This window comes from Triturus cristatus, chromosome 11, assembly GCF_964204655.1.
Source record: "Triturus cristatus chromosome 11, aTriCri1.1, whole genome shotgun sequence".
In the NCBI taxonomy this organism is placed as follows: domain Eukaryota; kingdom Metazoa; phylum Chordata; class Amphibia; order Caudata; family Salamandridae; genus Triturus; species Triturus cristatus.
In genome coordinates, this window is record NC_140594.1 from 242002384 (window position 1) to 242024687 (window position 22304).

General features: G+C 47.9%; 1 protein-coding gene across 1 annotated transcript in view; it reads right to left on the minus strand.

The window, feature by feature from the left end:
• LOC146783965 (clustered mitochondria protein homolog) overlaps positions 1-22304 on the minus strand; it is a 288789-nt gene that overhangs the window by 58343 nt on the left and 208142 nt on the right.

The following is a 22304-nucleotide window of genomic DNA, read 5'->3' on the forward strand; positions in this document are numbered from 1 at the left end:
TTTACTACATTCAACGAACTGTATAAAATTCTATGTTAGACCAATTTTAAAATGAGACAGTCCTCAGACCCTATGCCTGTGATTGTGCTCCCGGCCACATTGTTTAACTGTTCCTGTTTTGCCAAAACACTTCTTGTCTCTTGTTTTTTCAAGGTATTTCATGTTCAAGCAACGTTTTCGCGAGCCACCATTGGAGCTGATTGCTACCTTGAACCCAACTGCAGCAAGAGGAAGGGGACCCCGCCTGGACAGATTCACATTTGCGCAACAAGGAAGGTGAGCAGACACCACACTTGATTGAAAGTTCTGATGAATCCGCGGGGGAAGGCCCATCCTGAAGCAGATGTTACAGAGGGTAAGAGACTACATCAGAACCTTAGTAAAGCATGTGGCATAAGGCAAACTATGTAGCAGCGTAAAAAGATAACCTCAGCGCCCTGCCACTAGCTGAAATCTGGCATATTACCTATTTTATATGTCCTAGCTGAGTAGTTGCAAGGCAGCCTTGGAGGCAATCCCGCAGAAGTCACATTTTTTCAATAGTCAGCATGCTAGGAAACGTGAATATTTATTGTATTGAATGTCAGATTTGACACCTCAATTTTATTTTTTTGTCTAAAATGGTTTCTCAGTACCACCGGCTTTCCAATGCCGTTTGTATCTGAAGTGAGAGGTGTTTGTTGCTTGGACCGCTTGGCGTAATACAGATGCCATGCTTTTTCCACTGGGCGTGACACAGTCAGTATGCTTGGACCACTGGGTGTGATACAGATGGTACGCTTATATGTAAAGAACAAGGGCACCCAAAGGAGATCGGTCAGGGACCTTGGGAACTGATTTGTTACAGGAGACAGTGGTCCCTGGGAAGTAAGAGGATATTAGTACAATGAATATAGCCTCAATCAATGCTATATTTGAGCCAGTGTCCAGCCGGACAAGGGCGCTATTTAATATACAATATTTTAGAACAGTAGTACAAAGGATGTAAGTTAAATCACAGTGGGATACAAGCCTGTATCCGAGACCTTACATATCACATGAACAATAAAGTACAAAAGGCTTAGGCAATTTCGTGGATGTTTCTGTCAGTGAGTACTTAAATGGCGAAACATTTGATATACAAGGGTCACCTTCACATAAGTTATCAACAGTAAATAACATGTGTAAGGCTGACAACTGTGTCGACGGCGTTTCGATCCTTATCAAGGGGATATCGGATCATCATCTGGACTAATTAAATAAAATGCCTGTGAACAATTGCCTGAATAACATTACATTAAGGAAAACAATTAAATATAAATAGAAAAAGGGGGGAAAATAAGAAAGGGAAGAAAAGAAGGTCACAATTAAGGTAATATTTATATTGAAAGACAAAAAGTTTTAAAGTTTTTGACTGATAAAAGTCAAAGATAGGTGTCAAATACGTTTGTTCTTAGTACGGAGAAACTGCAATGTCGGATCCCAAAAAAGGAAAGGAACTAAACGGCTACACGTGAATACCAAGGCTCAATAATTGACAGAAGGTCTGGAATTACGATATGCATAGTCAAGCATTGCATTAAACAGTGTCCTCAAAAGTTAAACGATGGTGACAGTTGGTCTGAAGATACATCAAACAGTGTCCTAAAAAAGTTTAAACGATGGCGACAGTTGTTCTGAAATTACGATGTGCACAATCAAACAATACATCAGACAATGTCAATAAAAAGTTAAGCGATGGTGAGGCAGACACGAATGGGATCGAGAGTCGGCCATGGAGAGTCCGTGCGAAAATAAGGCACGCAAAATGTAGACAGAGATGTGATCAGCGTGAACGGGGAATGAGATAAACATAATGGTTACCTCAGAGGGCGTGGTGAATGAGAATTCCGCGGCGCAAGGAGCGGGGGTAGTTAATCCGGGTGATTGCCAGACATCGTAAGTGGTAGATGTGGGTTGAAGGATGAATATCCTGGATCTACGGGGGGGGGAAGAACGGGAGTAAGGAAGAGGGAACAATAGGTGGGATTAAATAGTAGAGAGCAAGTGATGAGGGCTTACCTTGAGGGTAGATGAAATGTGGAAGATTGAGCCTCGCGATGGAGGATCGGTCTGGAAGAAAGGGTTGGGATAGAGTTAGGGCAGGGGGAAATAACCCTAGGTTAGAGACGAGATCGATCGCGTAATGAAAATGCTTACCACATGCAATGATGCGAGTGAGTTCCGTGGCCGGGTACTCTAATGGCGAGTTGAAGATGGTGGAGTTGTTGGGGGCGGTGTCATATGATCACGGAAGGGTGATCATGTGATCAGAGGGTGGAGTCATGTAGCCTGAAAGGGAGCGGACATGTTGGAAAGGGGTCGTGTGACCAAGTCAGTGAAGGGGTGTTTCCAGCAGCCATCTTGGAGTGGCTTAGTACATGCAATATCCGAATGTGTAGAAGGAAGGGAAGATCAAAAGGGTGAAAGCACGCAAATCAATAGACAAGCGTCCCAATAGGGACATGTGTTAGGACCATGAGTAAAAGCTAATAATCAAAGGATTGTACAAAGTAGCACAGTATTATGGTTACAATAGTGTTGTCCAGTCTTCAAGACGATTAAGCCCTGTGTGGATACTGCCCATTTTCAAGATCCATTTCAGTTCCTCTTTATTCAAGAGTTGAGAGAGGTCAGCTCCCCTTAGAGGCATTTTGACAACGCTTATCACTGTCCAACGTATGTCATCTTCACTGTGGCCCAAAGTTTCAAAATGTTCGACCAAAGGTGCATTGGGCGTTTTGCAGCGCAGTCTGCTTCGGTGCTGACAAATTCTGATTCGGATCTTTTGCATTGTCTGGCGTATGTAGATTTTCTCACAGGGACATAGAATCGCATAAATAACATTGCTTGTATTACAATTACTGAAATCTTTGTGTACATGTTTTACAGTGCCAAATACAAATTCCTTAGAATCAGAGGTGAATCTGCATGCTATACAATTTCCGCACTTTGTATGTCCGGACAAACGTGGTAGCACCCAATGATCATGGAGAGTGCCAGTTGGGGATGGACATGGTAGCGCGGCCCTGACTAGATGATCTTTGATGTTTTTATTCTTTTTGTACGCAAAAAGAGGTCTGTCAAGATTGAATATTCCAGCGTTGATCACATTCCAATGCTTCAAAACGCTTTTGCGTAGCTTGTTAGAAGATGGTGAGAAAGTAGTAACACATACAATGCGGTTCTGCGTTTTTTGGGGTTTGGGTACTAGAAGGCATTCTCTGGGGCAGTACCAGGCTCTTTTGAGGGCATTGCGTATCAGTCTCTTGGGGTATCCCCTAGTTGTAAGTTTTTCACTTAAAGTTTTAGCTTCTGTGAAGTAATCTTCTTTTAGGGTACAATTGCGTCGTATGCGTAAGAACTGAGAGTAGTGTAAGGAGTCTCTCAATGCTCTCGGCTGGTTGCTGCTGTATTTAAGTAGAGTGTTGCATTCCGTGGGCTTCCTAAACAAACTGGTGATCAGCTGACCTTCTCTGTGTATTATATTCAGGTCTAAAAATGCGATGGACGTTTTGTTGTGCGAAAGTGTAAACTTAAGTCCACAACAGTTGCTGTTGAGCCAGTGTAAGAATTGTTCTAGCATGGTATGGGTGTCATGCCAGATCATAAAGATATCATCTATGTATCGCTTCCATAGAAAAATTGCAGAGTGGAAGGGGTTCTGATGTACAAGTATGTGATTGGTTTCAAGGGCGTTCATGTACAATATTGCCAGATTTGGGGCAAAAACAGCTCCCATTGATGTGCCTTTTGTTTGCTGATAGAACTGGCCATCAAATAAGAAAAAAAAATTGGTGAGGCAGATCTCAAGCAACTGTAAGATGAAAATGGTGGGAACAGCGTGTGGTCTGGGGCGTGTATCTAGGATACCCTCAATCACACGTAACGAGTCAATTTGAGGGATGTTGGTGTATAATGACTCAAAATCTAAAGTGCAAAGGGTATCAGTGCAAGGGTCGAAAGAGTGGTTCTCAACTAGAGTGATCATTTGTATGCTATCTCTTACATAGCATGGGGTAGCTGGTACAAAGTCTTTTAAAAAGAAATCTACATAGAGACCAAGGGGCTCAAGAATAGAGCCGCAACCTGAGACAATGGGGCGTCCAGGTGGGTTGGATTGTTTTTTGTGGATCTTGGGAAGTGTGTAGATGACAGGCGTGCGTGGTGCTTTGGCGTTGAGAAATTGGTATTCAAGTTTGGACAGAAACCCTTGGTCAAGATCTGATGTGGTCACTTGTAGGATGAGTTTCTGTAGTTCAGCAGTGGGGTTGGTAGGGAGTTTACAATAATGATCTGTGTTCTCTAGTTGTCTTAGTATCTCATTATTATAGCTGGTAAGTTCTTGTAAGACTATACCACCACCTTTGTCAGCAGGTTTAATGACAATGTCAGGATTAGTTTTAAGTGTGTTGAGTGCCGATTTTTCGGTCAGTGTGATGTTGTATGGGATAAAGTGTCGTTCCTTTGCCATTTGCGAAAGGTCATTGAGAACGAGTTTCTCGAATGTAGATATTTCGGGTGGAACCATATTCGAGGAAGGAGAAAATGTAGATGCGGGTCTCAAAGAAGTGTTAGATTTCTTCGGGGGTATGGGGTTCAGTAGAAAATAGCTATGAAGTCTTAATTGGCGAAAGAAGGAGTAGTTTCTTTTCTGTAACTCCAGTTCTGTAGTAGGGGTATCTCTGTTATAGTCATAATCTAGTGAATAGTCCCGCCCATGTGCGCGGACCCCGGAGCAATAAAAAATAATCTCTAAAAGGTGACAAATCATGCAGACCTGCATACACCTTTAAGAGAGAATTTAATTTAAAGACAGATAATGCAGCCTATACCCACAGGCTACACTGTCCAGTACTTCAACTAGAATTCCACCAAAATCCACAAACAGCACTGCCTGTCCAGTTTTTCTCCCCATAGGAAAAAACCCTGCCTCTACCAGCAAAAGCCTCTGGAATGATAGAGAGGAAGGAGTGGACAGACAAGCCCCATAGGCTGCCATTATGTGACTTGGAACAGGATACTGTGCCTTTAAGTTTTCCAGAACTTTCCCCAGTATCCCAGAATGCCCAGCAGGTCCCATTTACTTTCAGTTCTTTTTGAAGGCGTAGCACGCCAGACCTGTAGCATTCTACATATGAATAAGTATCTCTCCACCGGGGAGGAGGGCGGGCGCTTATGACTATAACAGAGATACCCCTACTACAGAACTGGAGTTACAGAAAAGAAACTACTCCTTCTGTAGTAGGGGATCTCTGTGTATAGTCATAATCTAGTGAATAGAATGGCAAGCCCATCCCCACACAACAAAAGCGGTGGAGAACACATAAGACACTACCACTACTGTGCGAACAAATTTCGCAGCGAAGCCTGCCCAACCTGAGCATCTGCCCTGGCATCCGTGTCCAGACAGTAATGCGCAGCAAAGGTATGGACCGACTTCCAAGTGGCCGCCTTACAGATTTCCGCAATCGGAACATTACGCAGCAAAGCCGTCGTGGCAGCTTTGCCCCTGGTGGAATGAGCCTTAGGTTTACCCCCTAAGGTCTTATTAGCCTTTTGATAACACAACTGTATGCAGGACACAATCCACCGAGAGATGGACTGCTTAGAGGTCGCAAGACCAGTCCTGACTGAGCCATAATTAACAAACAATTGGTCAGACCTACGAATATCCTTGGTCTTATCCAGGTAAAATTTCAACACCCTTCGGACATCCAGGGAATGGAGAGCCCTTTCCGCTGGTGAAGAGGGATTCTGAAAGAACGTAGGTAAAGTTATGGTCTGATTGACATGAAAGTCAGAGATAACCTTAGGAAGGAACTTAGGGTGAGTACGCATCACAACCTTAGCAGCATGAAACACAGTATAAGGTTCTTGACAACATAATGCCTGAAGTTCACTCACCCTGCGGGCCGATGTAATGGCCACCAGGAACGCCGCCTTCCAGGATAGGTGCTGCAATGAAGCCTTGTGAATAGGTTCAAAAGGCTCTCTCATCAGTCTGGACAGCACCACATTCAAGTCCCAAGAAGGCGAGGGAAGTCTGACAGGAGGGAACACCTTCTTCAAGCCTTCCAAAAAATCCTTGACCACAGGAATCTGAAAGAAGGACGTCTGTGAAGGGCACTTCCTGTAAGCAGTCAAAGCAGCCAGATGAACCTTAATGGAATGGAAATTAAGGCCAGACTGCGCCAGATGCAAAAGGTATGGAAGGATGACATCTTCCTTACATGTTGTCGGATCAAAGTTCTTGGACTTACACCAGATACAGAACCTCTTCCACTTGTAAGCATAGGATGTCCTAGTGGAAGGTCGCTTAGACTCCTTCAGAATGTCCATACAATCATCTGGTAGATTCAGATGACCATATTGCACTATTTCAGGAGCCATGCCGCCAAACTCAAAGACGAGAGGTTGGGGTGCACCATCCGCCCCCCGAACTTCGTGAGAAGGTCCGGCCTGCACGGCAACCGCATGTGAGGAAGGAGAGACCGGTGAAGAAGGTCCGTGAACCACCACTGCCTGGGCCACTCCGGGGCGATCAGGATCATCCGCGCCCTGGACTGGGACAGCTTGATGAGCACCGCCGGAATCAGGGGAATAGGTGGAAAAGCGTACAGAAAGCTGTTCGACCAATCGATCCATAGCGCATTCCCCAGCGTCCCCCGCTGGTAGTACCTGGATGCGAAGTCTCGGCATTTGCTGTTTTCGGCGGTGGCGAACAGATCTACGTCTGGAGTCCCCCACCTTGCGAAGACTTCTCCTAGTACTTCGTCGTTTATGACCCATTCGTGGTTTTCCTGAATCAGCCTGCTCAAGGCGTCCGCCTGAGCATTCTGCACCCCTGGCAGATGCGTGGCCGTAATCGTCAGTCCTCGGGCCAGCGCCAGATCGCCTGCGCCTCCTGCGACAGAGTGCGCGATCTCGACCCCCCCTGCTTGTTGAGGTAATACATCGTGGTTGTATTGTCCGTCTGTATCAGCAGCGAGTTGGTCTGGAAGGACGGAAGGAAAGCCTTCAGTGCCAGGAAGACAGCTCTGAGTTCCAGGAAATTGATGTGGTACGTCGATTCCAAAGGAGACCACTTCCCTTGAATCTGCAGGTCCCCGGAATGCGCACCCCAGCCCTGGTGAGAAGCATCCGTCACCACATTCGTCGTGGGAATGTCCTTGTGGAAGGGAACCCCCTGGAGGAGGTTTTCCGCCGAACACCACCACTTCAGAGACTGACGAGCATGTAGAGACAGTCGGATCTTGTCGTCCCAAGAGCCTGTCTTCTGATCCTCCAAGCACTCCTGCAGTGGTCGCATCTGTAGACGTGCGTGCGGAGTGAGGAAGATACAGGAGGCCATCGATCCCAGTAGAGACGACACCTTCCTCACAGTCGTCGATGGAGCAGTCCTGAGGTCCTGAGCCTTCCGAAGGAGTGATAACCGTCTCTCCTCCGAAGGAGACACGCTTGCTGACCGCGTATCTATGGAGGCCCCCAGGTACTGTATGCACTGTACCGGAGATGGGACCGATTTGGACATGTTGACGTGTAACCCCAGCTTGTTCAAGAGCTCGCACGTCCAACGGAAGTGTTCTTGCGCTTCCTCGAAGGATGACGCCTTGATCAGCCAATCGTCCAGATACGGGTAGACAAACACCTTGTTCCTCCGCAGGTGTGCCGCCACCACCGCCATGCACTTCGAAAAAGTCCTGGGAGCAGACTTTAGCCCGAATGGCAGTACTGTGTATTGATAGTGATTGGCGCCGACTTGGAATCGCAGGAACTTCCTGTGCTTCTGTGCTATGGGCACATGGAAGTACGCATCCTGTAGATCTATGGCACAGAGCCAGTCTCCCCGTTGCAGCTGAGGGTAAATCTGGTGCAACGATAGCATGCGAAACTTCTCTCTGCGAATCCACTTGTTTGCTTGTCGCAAATCCAGAATGGGCCTGAACTCGTTCTTGTCCTTCTTGCGAACGAGGAAGAACCGAGAGTACAGACCTCTTCCCCTTTGAGACAAAGGTACTTCTTCTACCGCCTTTTTTCTCAACAAGATGTCTGCCTCCGCCTGGAGCTCCCTCAGCTGGACGCGAGAGCTGACCGGCGGAATCGCTGGAGGCGGGCTGATGAACCGAAGACTGTATCCATTGCAAACAATATTCAGCACCCACTTGTCCTGAGTAATTTTTCTCCACTCTGCCGGAAAAAATCGAATGCTTCCCCCCACTGGAGTGGGTAACGGTTGAGGGGGAAGTAACAGCTCAGGGCCGAGACCCGGCCGGGCCCTTGTTTGTGGTAGTAGCCTGCTGGCCACCTCTACCCCTCTGGCGCTTCTGGAAGGGCTTGCGGAACTGCTGCTGTTGTGGCTGCTGCTGTCCCGAGCCCTGCCCACGCCCTCGGCCCGACGACCCGAACCTCCTCTGGAACGGTCGTTTCTTTTTCTCGGCCTTCTCTAACCCGACGGCCGTCAGGGTTTCCGCTTCAGCCTTCATGCGGGCCATTTCATCGTCCGCATGCTTCCCGAACAGGGTTTCCCCCGAGAAGGGCAGGTTGGCCACTCTCTGCTGCGCCTCCGGCTTGAGGGACGTCAGGCGCAACCAGGAATGGCGCCGCTGGTGGACGCCATGACAGTAGGCGTGGGCGGCCAATAGCGATATATCCGCTGCTGCGCTGATCGTTTGGTTAGAAACCAGCATGCCTTCGCGCACCGTCTCCAAGAAGTCCTCCTTCTTGTCTCGTGGCAGGAGGTCCGCATATTGCTGCAGGGATTCCCACAGGGCCCAGTCGTAACGGCCCAACAACGCCCCTGCACTCGCCGCCTTCATCGTGGTGGCGGCGGTACCACACACCTTCCTGCCCGCAGAGTCCAGCCAGCGGCTTTCCTTGTCCGGTGGCACCGTGGAGGCCGGGGCGGTCGCATGTTGTTTTCTCGCCGCCGTCACGATAACCGAATCCGGCTTCGGGTCCCCTCTCAAGAATGACGGATCCGACTCCGGGGCCCTATATTTCTTCATGAGCCTGGACGGAGCGGCCTTCGCTGTTGCGGGAGTGAGGAACAGTTCCAAGGCTGGTTCCACCAGTCCAGGCACGAGAGGCAGGAGGGGGCGAGACAAGTGTCTTTTATGAAGCGTCTCAAATATCACGGACGTCGTGGGTGTTGGAACCGTCACCGTGATATTCAGCTTCGCAGCCCCTCGCAACAGCACCTCCTGGAACGAGACCAAGTCGTCCACCGGCGACACCCTAGTCCCCGGGGAGTCCGACAGCGTCGGGGAAAGGTCCCTGTCCGAGGAGCGCGACCTGGACCTATACCTTCTGCGGTGTCGTCTAGAGTCTGACGAGGATCGCCCTCGGCTCCGCGATCGTCGCCTCCTGTGAGAGCGGGAGCGCGACCTCTTCGGCTTAGGCCTGTCCGCCGGTCTCGCTGGTCCAGGCGACCGTGGGCGTCGTGGCTTCGGGGTCCCCTGTGGCGGAGTCGGGTACCGTGGAAGGGAAACCGACCTCGGGGGGACCGGCGGCGGTCCCGCAGGAGTGCTTGGCAGCAACAGAGGCCGGGGTGGCGGAGACAGAGTCCGCGGCCGCGGCGGAGGCGGTGGAGGAGGTGGAGACGGTGGTGGAGGAGGTGGCGGTGGTGGAGGAGGCGGTGGCAGAGGTGGGAGAGGAGGAGGCGACGGAGACCTCCGAGGCGGGGTATACACCACTGAGTACACTGATCCCGGCGACTCTCTCTTCCTCGACGTCGACCTGTGCCTCGACGGCGATCTTCTCGGCGTCGATCTCTTCCTCGGCGTCGACTTTTGTCTCGACGGCGACCTTCGCCTCGACGGCGATCTTCGCCTCGACGGCGACCTCCGCCTCGACGGCGACCTCCGCCTCGACGGCGACCTTCGCCTCGACGGCGATCTCCGCCTCGACGGCGATCTCCGCCTCGACGGCGATCTTCGCCTCGACGGCGATCTTCGCCTCGACGGCGATCTCCTTCTCTTCATCGACGGCGAGCTGCGATCCCTCGACGCCGAACGCCGACGCCGGGTCTTCTCTCGACGTCGACCGCTGGACGCAGCCGAAGACGGCGTCGTCGCCGACGACGCCGATGTAGTCGACGGCGGCCTATTCAGGTCCCTCGACGGCGATCGTCGACGCCGCTTCTCCCCAGAGCCCTGGGGAGACGGCGAACAGACGGTGGTCATCCTCCTCGACGTCGCCGTCGACGCCCTCAACGTCGACGGGGAGCGGGAGCGCTTACTGGTCTTCCTGCCCCTGGGGAGCCCCCCAGAGGCCTCAGTATGGGCCAAATCAGCCCCTCCAGACCCACCTGGTGCCTTCAGTCTTCGCTCCTCCAGAGCTTGAAGCCTGCTCTTCATCCTGTCCCTCAGGGTTCGGGCTGAAAACGAGTGGCAGATGGTACAGCTTTCAGGCACGTGGGACTGGGGAAGGCAAGCTATGCACACCTCGTGTGGGTCAGTTTTAGCCTTCTTTCGACCACATTCCGGGCACTTGTCGAACAAGCCAGGCATGTTGACAGTACCAGCTACTAAACACAAGAAAAAGTGACAAAAATTGCCAAAATCTCAATGAAAAACCTTGAAAAAGGTAGAGCTCAATGCTCCAGGGTCCTGCTAGCAGGAGCCGGAAAAAAGAACTGAAAGTAAATGGGACCTGCTGGGCATTCTGGGATACTGGGGAAAGTTCTGGAAAACTGGAAAGTTTTCTTAAAGGCACAGTATCCTGTTCCAAGCCACATAATGGCAGCCTATGGGGCTTGTCTGTCCACTCCTTCCTCTCTATCATTCCAGAGGCTTTTGCTGGTAGAGGCAGGGTTTTTTCCTATGGGGAGAAAAACTGGACAGGCAGTGCTGTTTGTGGATTTTGGTGGAATTCTAGTTGAAGTACTGGACAGTGTAGCCTGTGGGTATAGGCTGCATTATCTGTCTTTAAATTAAATTCTCTCTTAAAGGTGTATGCAGGTCTGCATGATTTGTCACCTTTTAGAGATTATTTTTTATTGCTCCGGGGTCCGCGCACATGGGCGGGACTATTCACTAGATTATGACTATACACAGAGATCCCCTACTACAGAATCTTAGGACTTCAGTCTGGAGATCAAGAAGTTAGTGTGAGTGGTAGGCACAAAGGATAAACCTTTATTAAGTATGGATAGCTCTGAGTCATTGAGTTGATGTTTAGTTAGATTAAAGATGGGCAATGAACGATTAGGGAGTTTCCCATAGCTGGTGGGAGTGGGGTGGTCATTTAGGATACGCAGAGGGCTAGAGTTAACCGTAAGGTTAAAATTGGTTATCATTGGTAATGGTTGCGGCGTGTTTGCCGTTCCCCTGGAGGGTTTTGCCAATGGGTCCGTTTTAGTCCACCTCTTTTCTGTGGTTCTTGTTGGCCTTGTCCTAAAAAAAAGGGGTTGCTTTGTACTCTACTAGATGTACTGGTCCCTTCCCCTGGGTCCGAGTTGTCTGATGAATCAGCTGAGGTGTCAGAGAATCCTACTAAATTGTTCCTTCTGTTGAATCTACCCCAAGGTCTTGTGTTGCGTGGGTTACTATATGATCTGTTGAGGTAAAAGTCCTTATTAAGATAGGGGTAAGTCCTTTCGATGGAGTAAGATTTAATATCCTTCCTTACTTTATTTGATTTTTTATTTTGTTCTATTCTATAGAATTCATCAACAGTTTTTTGTACTTGGTCCAACAATTTCTAACTGTCAGCTATCGTGCCACTTTCTTTAATTTGTTTTTCGATATCACTTGTTTCTTCTAGTAATTTCTTTAGTTCTTCTGTTGCTATATCAATGCCTAGAACCATCCAATGTCTGGAACAGGTGGTGCTAATATAACTAAAGTTTGTTATGTATTTAGGGATATCAGTGAAGATCCCCGGTATATTCCTAACCTGAAGCCCTGTTGGAATGATATCTGCTTTCAAGTATTCTGTGAGCATACGGATCATGAGCTGTAATCTGACTGACTTCTTTTTAATCTTCTCTAGTTGTTCGGGGAGTGTGGAGCTGGTTTCTTGTGGACCACTAGGTGAATCGTTAAAGAGAGATGGACCTTCTAAAATCTTTCTGATATAATCGTCCGTGTAAAGAGGTGCGTGATCTGACATACCTATAAGAAAATGAAAAAATAGAAAATAAAAAAATAAAAAATAAAAAAGGGGGAAGGTGAGAAGAAAGGAGTGATATGTGAATATCACGGGAACAAGGGAAGTAACCCACTTTCAACAAAGAAGGGGTGATAAGAGCAAAGAGCCCTTGCAATCCAGCAATTGCGCTCAGTATATGTAAAGAACAAGGGCACCCAAAGGAGATCGGTCAGGGACCTTGGGAACTGATTTGTTACAGGAGACAGTAGTCCCTGGGAAGTAAGAGGATATTAGTACAATGAATATAGCCTCAATCAATGCTATATTTGAGCCAGTGTCCAGCCGGACAAGGGCGCTATTTAATATACAATATTTTAGAACAGTAGTACAAAAGATGTAAGTTAAATCACAGTAGGATACAAGCCTGTATCTGGATGGTACGCTTAGCACCTGGGTGTGACACAGGATGCAATTCAGACATTTAGGGAAAAAGATTTGGACCTGGGAGATTAGGTGTAACTTGTGTTTGGCCAAGAGGGGCCTGTGGTTCTCGAGTTATTCTTTTTTTCAGGGAACTATTATTATCTTTGTCACGGAGCTGATAGTGACAGACTATCAGGCTCCATTAGTGCTGTGTACCACGCAGAGCTTCCCTCAGTCACAGGATAGCATGCGCTAGGGGCGGATCAAGGATTTCTTTTTTTACTAAGTCATCATTTTTTTCTGTCTGTTTTGTAGGCGCTGCTCGCTTGGACCGCTGGGCGTCATACAGATGGTAAGCTTAGCCCCTGGATATGATGCAGGGTGCAACTGTTGAAGTGAGGTATGTGTGATGTTGTGGTGCTGTTAAATTACTGCAAACTGTGTTTTGTCCTACGTATTGTGTTTTTGTCGATGACCCAATGTTTCATATGAAGATGCTGCTCTATTTCACGAACTGTAATTGATGCCAAAAGTCACCATTGTTCAGACACTTTTTTCATTGACAAAGTGCACTTTTTTGCACTAGATTCAAACTAGGCTGGCTGAAGAGGGCTGTTAGCCCGAAACCGGTCCCAGGATGCTTGTTTCCGGTCCAGGGAAGACATGGCTTGGCAGTTCGGGTTGGACTATTCCCATGAGGCACAGGGTCAAGACTGATTTGCATATAGCTGTGTCTGAACTAGAGTGGCAAAGTGAGCTAAAGAATGATGATGGATTCAACCCAGATCTGTGACTGGGGGTGAGTGTTTGAAAAGTTTCAGCACTCCGTCCATCATCTCCTTGTGTTTGCTTTGTTCGCCCTAAGTTGGCAGGGTATGCCCAGACGTGGATCCCTTGCTCACTTTGCCACTGGATTCAAACTAGCCTGGCTGAAGAGGGCTGTTAGCCTGAAACCGGTCCCAGGATGCTTGTTTCCGGCCCAGGGAAGACATGGCTTGGCAGTTTGGGCTGGACTGTTCCCATGAGGTACAGGGTCAAGACTGATTTGCATATAGCTGTGTCTGAACTGGGGTGGCAAAGTGATCTAAAGAATGATGATGGATTCAACCCAGATCTGTGACTGGGGGTGAGCGTTTGAAAAGTTTCAGCACTCCGTCCATCATCTCCTTGTGTTTACTTTTTCTATTTTGCCATCCTTCATTTGCATTGTTATTTGTTTTTATAAAATGTTCATGTTGAAAAGTTGATGCATTTGTACATAGCACTGAGCTCGTAGTTACATAATTAGAAGCAGTAAATGCCGTGTATATTGTCCCCACGATTCAAATCGAAACCAGTGATTCCCTGAAACAAAGAAGCCAAGGGATCTTTTCCTCTAAAACTACCAAGCTTATCACGGAGACCATTAAAACACATACAAAACCGATTCCCTGCACAGGCTAAAAAACCTAATAAGGTTTGCCAAGAATGACACTCACACACGAAGGCACATACATTTCTCTGGCCAAAAGAGGGAACTTTCTCCACTAACATACTTGAACATACATAAAGACCAAATACACAGGTCACAAGAAAGGTAAGAGAGAGGCATCATTAGAGCTATGGGTCATCTTCAAGGAGGCCAAGATTGACAGTCCTGCACTATAGATAGCAAACAAGGCGTCAACACCTCCCCCACCATATGCCGGTATGGAGGTGCTCTCATCCGCTCTACCTGCATTAGGATACTCTAATCCGGCGGTTGAAAAAGTCGGCGGGCCCCCACCGAAAAATGAACAGTTAGAACCAGACATGAGAGACTAACAGGCCAGCATGCCGAAGCAGTCACAGAACGACCCCAGTCCGGTGCATGGGCTCCCAGAGTCCGATTCCCCCCCGTCCATCGCGCCCTACACATAGAAACTTAGCAGCGTGGAGAACAAGCATACTCACTGATTTAGGCAAGCACACATGAGTGACAGGGAGGTTTGTAGGGGTTCTAGACAGTGATACAGCTAGCAGCCACGAGGAAGGGGGCCCAGTCCCCCGGGATCCGATGACGAAGGTGAGGCTACAGGACTTGCCCAGCCATCCAAGGAAGAAAGACGGGAGTTGATGCTCGAGGCAGAAGAGACACATAACAACACCCGCCTCCCACTGTCAACCACTAGCCGACCAGAGGAAAAACCAGTAGTTGTGGCACTCGTGAATAATGTACCATACAACTTTTTAATAGACACAGGAGCGGCAAGATCATGTCTAAGGGAAGGGCAGGGATGGTCCCCTTACTGAGAGATACTATAGTTATAAAGGGATTCTCTGGTATGATGTCAAGGATATTGTTTAAAGGATTTTTTAAGGATCTCTTTCACAAAACACCTCAAGTTAAAGGTAGGAGGAATTGAGTGAGAGGACAGTTACTATATTCCCCTCATCCCGACTAATCTATTAGGATGAGATCTGCTAATCAAACTAAGAATGATCATCCAGTTTCCTGACGATGGGACCATGGCATGCTCTTGCCCAGGGGCTCACGCCCTAACACTGAAACACCTCCTCATTACAAGTATACCATTAAAGACACCACTTACCAACCAGATCACCTTCACTTAGGTAGTCTTAGCATACATGGGGGGACTCTTGGGTGTCGGCGAACTTGTTCGGTAGTGGGCAAGTCACGTGCACCACCTCCTAGTTGAGACAGCAAAAAAAGACAAAAACTTTTGCAACTAATAGGGTAGTTAAGGAGGAAGAGAGTTGTGATTACGCTACACACGGGCCTAGTAGGTCCCCTGGGACAAAGCGAGAAAAGAGGGTAAGGCATGTGAGGGCAATGGCCGTCATGGCTAAATTCCATGCACCTTTTGAAACACCAAAGTCAGACAATGCTGTTGCCACAGCACCTTTGTGCACCTGAATGCGGTGGAGACGAGGTTGCTTGACACGATGGGATGCATCTGCTCTGCTTAATTACCCCTCTCAGCCATTAAGTAGGATACCTGAACATGTAGCTATCCCACCACATGGAAATGTCCCCGCTGATCGCACGGAAAGGAAGGCTGAGTATGAGATGAACGGGCAGAAACACACACCTGTCACTCAGCGACCCACAAGGGCGATCCCCAAACATGAGCACTCCTAGAGAGAGACTATGTAGGACGCTAGCTTTGTATAGCCACTGGATGGTTATACCATGTGCAGAGTCCAGAGATTCCCCCAGAAGTGTACAGGGCTCAATAAAAACCCAAAGAGCTCTATTTGTGGTAGTGTGGGCGAGCAGCCTTAGGCCTAACACAGAGGAGTGTAAGACATTCGTTGTATATACAATGACCAATAAATGATAGATGTCTCAAACAGGAGATCCACACCAATTTTATAAAAATAAGCTTTGGTCAAGATTTAATTTAAGAACAAGATCTATGCAAAAAGATAAGTAGTTTTGAAATTGAAATTCTTTCCAATTTCAAAAGTGGACACTGCAATTTTCAGTCTTTGCAATGTTAACCGATGGAGAAAAACAATAATACGATTTTGCAGTTAAGTAAACAGTTTACAAATCGAGTCTTTGGGTTACAGGGTCAGCAGAGGGCAAGGTTTAAGTCAGCACAAACACTGCACAACCAGGGGCACAGGGGCAGCCGTGTGCAGAGGTCAAAGTTCAAGTTCAGGCCCAATGTTACCCAATGGAGACTGGGGGTGCTTGAAAACACACTTCTTGCAGGTAAGTAAAGTGGCTGCAGGGTTCAAGCTTCAGAGGTTTAGGCATGCACGGGAGGGCACAAGGCAGAACCAAACATACACCACCAGAAGCACAGGGGCAGCCGGGTGCAGGGTACAAACACATTGTCAGGCACCAAATGCAAGTAAATGGAGAATCTTGGATTTGAAAACAGGCTGCAGGAGTCAAACTGGAGGCTTCACGAAGAACACCAGCAACAGCAGAGGTAATTTGGGATGCTGTAGGTAGCAGAGACACCGTCAGTCGAGCTCCTCAAGGCCCAAGGGCTTCGGGTGCAGGGGTGCGCGTTGACATCAGGTTTCTCTTACCAGAGCTGGTCGCAGTCGGGGGGAGCCTTTGGATTCACACTGCAGGCATCGTTGTGGAGTCCAGGAGGGTCAGCCAACGCTGGATTTTGAAGCTTCCCTCTTAAGAATTGTGCCAATCCTGGGGTAGGAGGTGTGACACCTCTGCCCAAGAGGTACTTTGTTTCTGGTACCAGAGAGCAGGGGCTCTCAACCCAGAAGTACAGAAACATATCTGGTGACGGCAGGTTCCACACCAGGGTTGGTAGGTTTTTAGGAGGCACCTCTGAGGTGCCCTCCGAGTACATGATTCAATAAATTCCACACTGGCATCAGTATGGGTTTATTGAGAGGAGTAGTTTGGTACCAAACACTCTTGGGTTCAGAGAAGCCATCATGGTGCTGGGGAACTTGAGTTGTCCAGTTTCTAGCCCACGTACTTTCTATCGCTTGCCTGGCACATACAATATCTAATAATAAACTTAAATATTGTAGTGGCATATCATCTCATGCAGATATTCCCACACCTGTAATATAGTTCACCCTGCCTTAGGGCTGTAAGGCCTGATAAAGGGGTGACTTACCTATACCTTAGGCAGTGTGCCATGTCAACTTTGTCGTTTTGTATGCACCAGGCCATGCATGCTGCAGTGGCAGTCTGCATGGCTTAGGTGAGAGGACCCTCTTCAGTCCCAATGCCCTAGCTACCCAGGTACCATTTACTAGGGACTTACATGGGGCCTGAAGGGCCAATTGTGGAATAGCTTTAGGGAATAAGCACTGGCACAGGGGACCTGGTTGGCAGGGATCCTGTGCACTGCAACTGAAAACACATCAATATTCAGGCAAAAGGTGGGGGGAGTAAAGGGGGGTGGCTAACCATGTCAAAAGAAGCACTTTCTCACACATTGCTAAATTGGTCCAACTCAAAATGAAAAAGACCGCCTTAGAGGGGACAGCTTTGGCCGCGAACATGCAAATGGCACCGTTGTTATAGGGGATTTCACTGCGAAACCCCAGAGGGTTTCAACCTAGCTATAACGGCCGAGGCCAGGGAGGTTGACAGCAACCAGAACTTGGGGAATGTTACTATTGCCATAGGACGGGCCACCTGGCAGACCGATGCCGGTTTAAAATATACCATGAAGAGAGGTCTAAGGGTCAGGGCCAGCGACCTCAAAATCCTAATCCACAAAACCAAGCCCAGATAAATCCAAATACACATTACATTCTGCCGCAGGGAGGCCAGTCAGCCGCTGCACCCCGCATTAGGGATCAGGAAGTTGGACAAACATGTGGCAACAGCAACCGCAAATAGAGAACTCAGCCTAAGAGGGACCGGGGCCACAGACTTGGCAGGGAGGGGCAACCATCTGGGAAGGTAATGCCTTCACACAAACACAAAATTCGAATGCGCAGTGAGATGAAGCCCCAAAGTAAAATACTACCCATTTACCCACATCCCAAGAATTAACTGTACCAAAGCCAAAAAAAGGACCAATGAGACAACGATGGGTATGCAAACTTTTACTTGCATCTGGGGATTCAGGGCTGCTATATGTGTTCTGCCAATTGGGTATACTCACTAAAGTCTGCCATCAAGGGTGCCTGCGGGAGCCAAAGCCCCAGTCTGCTGCTGATCCCCCAGCTTGACACACCCCAGGGGGAAGTCTGACAAGGGGGCGGAGTGGCTCCCAGACCAAGTACTTAAAAAGCAGGCACCCAGGTCCTCGCATCCAAAGTCAACTGGGACGGATTCCAATAACCAGGTCAAAAGGTCCCCATTCTCGGGCATTCGGCCCGGGACCCATGTTTCCTGTATACTGCGTATTTCCAACAGCATCCCCAAAAAGTAGAAGCCTCCGGCTAGATGGAGGCTCCTTTTCAGCTTTAAAAGAAAGCTGTCCTAAAGTGGCGGGATCCAGGATTTCTGTACTCCTGGTATGGTGAAGATCCCACAACCTCTACAGCACACGCACGAGGCACCAGCATAGCGCTGAGTCGGTTGAAAGGTTTGTCAGGTTAGCCAGACATCAAGGAGTTGCGAGGCAGGCCTGGTCCAGTCATCACCCCTAGTGAAAGTTTAGCGAGGGTTCCTGGCCTTGGCCGCAAGCTCCCCACATTCTTATGATCTCTGCAATATTTTATGCTCTTTTCTTCAGGGTTTGCGAGTATCTGGGGTGTGGTCACCATGCCATACCCCACCAAAATAAGCAACAGGAGCACACATGCTAGTTGGAAGTCCCTAGCCACAAGCCAGGAACTGCAGATCCAAACACGTCTGAGGAGACGTGGTCCGAGGGAGAGAGGGATGCCTGGGACAGGGGAGGTTGCAAAGTCCATGACAGCTCAGGAAGGAGTAGAACACAGAATGTGCTCACCCCCATGTCAGGCCTAGCAACTGACCAACACACCAGACCTCACATACACCATCCAGAGAAAGCAGTTAGCCCTGACCTCGGAGACCACAAGACGGCGATCAGGGATACATGGGAGCCACATAATGACTTCCGATCCCCTCCGCCTCATGATAAGTGAAATAGCAGATCACACAAGATCTAGGGTTGCGCCCAAAACCCAACAAAAGTAGCGCAAAGTTAGACCAAAAAGAGAAGCCTCTTGAGAAAGGGTAGAACTGAGAGATCTAGCGTCACATGGGAGGGGCAGGTTACATGCCACAAGTAGACACACACATGATCTTGGGGAATGCTGCAACCACCAACAACACTTAACAGCAACATACCCCTCCTCGTACAATCCCATGCACGCGTAGGTTGAAAGTTACCTGCACCGATGGCACCCCCAGCCACACATCAGGAGAGACAGGGTCTCAGGAAACTGGCGATGCACGTAAAACAAACTGACAGATTATCCCTATAATCACAAGAACACTCCCTAAAACACGAATGCAAACACCCAGTTAAGTACAAGGACTCATAAAATAGATTAATCCGCCTGATTACCCATAAGCCACCTTTTAGCTTTTTACCATCAAAAAGATACCTCGACCGGGGCCACCTTATGGTGCTCCATAAAAAAAAATGGAGTGCGGAGAACGCACTCATGAGGGAAATACATGAAACCCCAAAGAAACGATCATTAACAACGGTGCACGTGCAATGATTTTCCTGATTTAACAAATTAACCAAGGTCTTATCCAACAGGTCTGCAATTGAAGCACCAAGTGCACCACCTTTCAGCTACCACATCATCATCCCAATGTGGATCTAAATTGTGTTAATCAAACTTATGACCTGCCTGTGAACTTTTTTGATTGAAATGTTAAACGGAAACATCCGATAACCAGAGCATCACTGACATCTCCCCTGGATCCATTTTAGAGACCAGCAATGTTCAATCACAAGTTGTATTTTTGCACTTCCATGTACCCTCTGTCTAGTTTGGGTGCTGACACACATATACGCTGCCAAACAGCCACCTGGCAAAATAGAGTTTGTTCAGAAACTATCACAGCGCTTCAGTAGGGATTTCTCCCATGTCACTTATAATCACAGCAACCCATACACTAGCTTTCTACATGCACAATACGGGGCTCTTTTACACAACACATGGTATCAGCATATGACCTCTGTGGGCTCTAAGACATCAGCCAGATTGTGTTACGTCTATTCACTGAGACTGCATGCAGTAACACAGAAAGACTTTACTTGTCCCAAGAGGTAGCCCCCGAAAAAGCGAAATGCCTTCTCCACTTATACCTATGCAGAATCAGGGCCAAAATCTAGCCCAACAAGGTAGAACCCCACAGAGTAGTAATGAATCTGACCCGATACGAGACCAACCAAACAGCTCTATACCTTTTCACCGAGCCTAGCGATATTCAAACTAAGTTAGACAGGATGCGCAGGATGGACGCGATAGGGGAGGATACTGTTTGGCCCCGAGACTTACAAGAGAAGAGATTCTTGGAGGTAGGAAAACCTCCAACTCAATGATCAGCACTGATTTCTGCCTTAATTAAATCAAGGAAGAACTGAGAGCAATTCACCTTATGGTGATGCAGCATCGGTATGTGTTAAACTTAATGGCCACGATGGAGGCATGGGTGCGTGCCAAGATTGGTGCATCCTGCTGCACGTTTGTCCCAGGGAGTGACCTGAATAATGGGACATTGATTCTTGCCATCCAAGCACTGCACTGTTTACAAAGAAGCATGCATGAGGAGGGAGGTGCCCCTGAGCAGGAGTGGTTCTCGATTTGGTTCTCCTTGCTCCCACTGTGGATTTCCGGATTGTGCATGTCATTGTGATCTGTTTTGATTGTGTTCTTATTTGTGTGTGGCTCCGTGCAATTGGGGATTTCCTGCTGTAAAAACGCAGTCCGCAAACTGGGTAGAATGCAAATAACTAGGAAATTAATAATTGTCAAAACCGAAGAACAACAGTCCCCCAATAAAATACTTGTCATGAAGTATGGATTAGACAGTGTAGTTGAAAATTCAACTAGAGGGGAGACTTTGGATATTGAAAAAGTCGTTGTCAATAAGAATAACGTTACATTCATGCATTAAAACGAAATTGCATCTTTATTGACGAATTTGCCGTTGTGAACTCCATGTCAACTCCGACTCAGAAATACATAGATAGGCAGGCCCTGAGACTCAGGTCCGAGGTCACTTATTGACAGATCACAGGTAGAGTGGCACCTAGCCAGCAGACAAACGCACAAACAGAAAATCTCAGATCAATCCCACAGATAGGCACATTGACACCACAATGGTCTAGGGAGATTGGTTACAAATGAGCACACATGGCCAGAGGCGTGCGCGCGTTGCCAAAACACCATAAAATTAGATGCCACATGAAGTTAGGAACACTTAGTCAATCAAGACACAGCACACACAGTACATGCAGTGATCGTGCGCACTACATGCCGGACATGTTACCATCTGGCCTCATTGTGTCTATGCAAGGTCGAAGCCCACCTGGATTCCTCATCCAATACCATAATTTATGGCTCCAAAGACAGAGGTAAACACATTCCTTACCAAAAAAGGATCGTCGGTCACATTTTATTATATTCAACGAACTGTATAAAAGTCTAGACTGATTGTAAATTGAGACAGTCCTCAGATCCTATGCCTGTAATTGTGCTCCTATGCCTGAGAGTGTGCACCCGGCAGTATTTTTTAATTAAACAAACCCTTCCTGTTTTGCCAATTATTTGCAAGAAGATATCCAGATACGTGATATCCTAGTCACACATCTTTCAAACATGAACAATGAAGCCATTCCAGAAAACAAGTATGGCAGAGATAAATAAAGGTGTGACAACTTGGGTTTTGGCTTTGGTTTTGGGATTGTCTTGTGTATGTAAAAAGGGGTGACAAGGAAGAAAAGGGTTCTATGTAAGTTTCGTCTACATGCATTACTGTCTTGTAGCAGTGCAATCTCCCTTACAACGCCCTTAAAAAGTAATCTCATTCTTACACTTTGCGAGAATCTGGTTACGGACATAAAACAACCACTGTGTTTTCCTATGCACATGGAGAAGGAATACAAAACTTCCTTTACTTGCCAACACTGAATGGTTGCTGCACTGTGTCCTCTCTTTGCTTGATCAGAGTGATCTCAGTTTCACATGTCACCTAATACAAATAATTCATTGATGGACAACCAGATCATCAATCCTCGGCGAGCATAGACCAAATAAGCAATGCATTTGTCAGTGCTCCATAATACAGGAAACTTGGAGGGCAAGTAACTTTTATGGCACATAAGGCACATTATAAGGAGATGATCTTACCT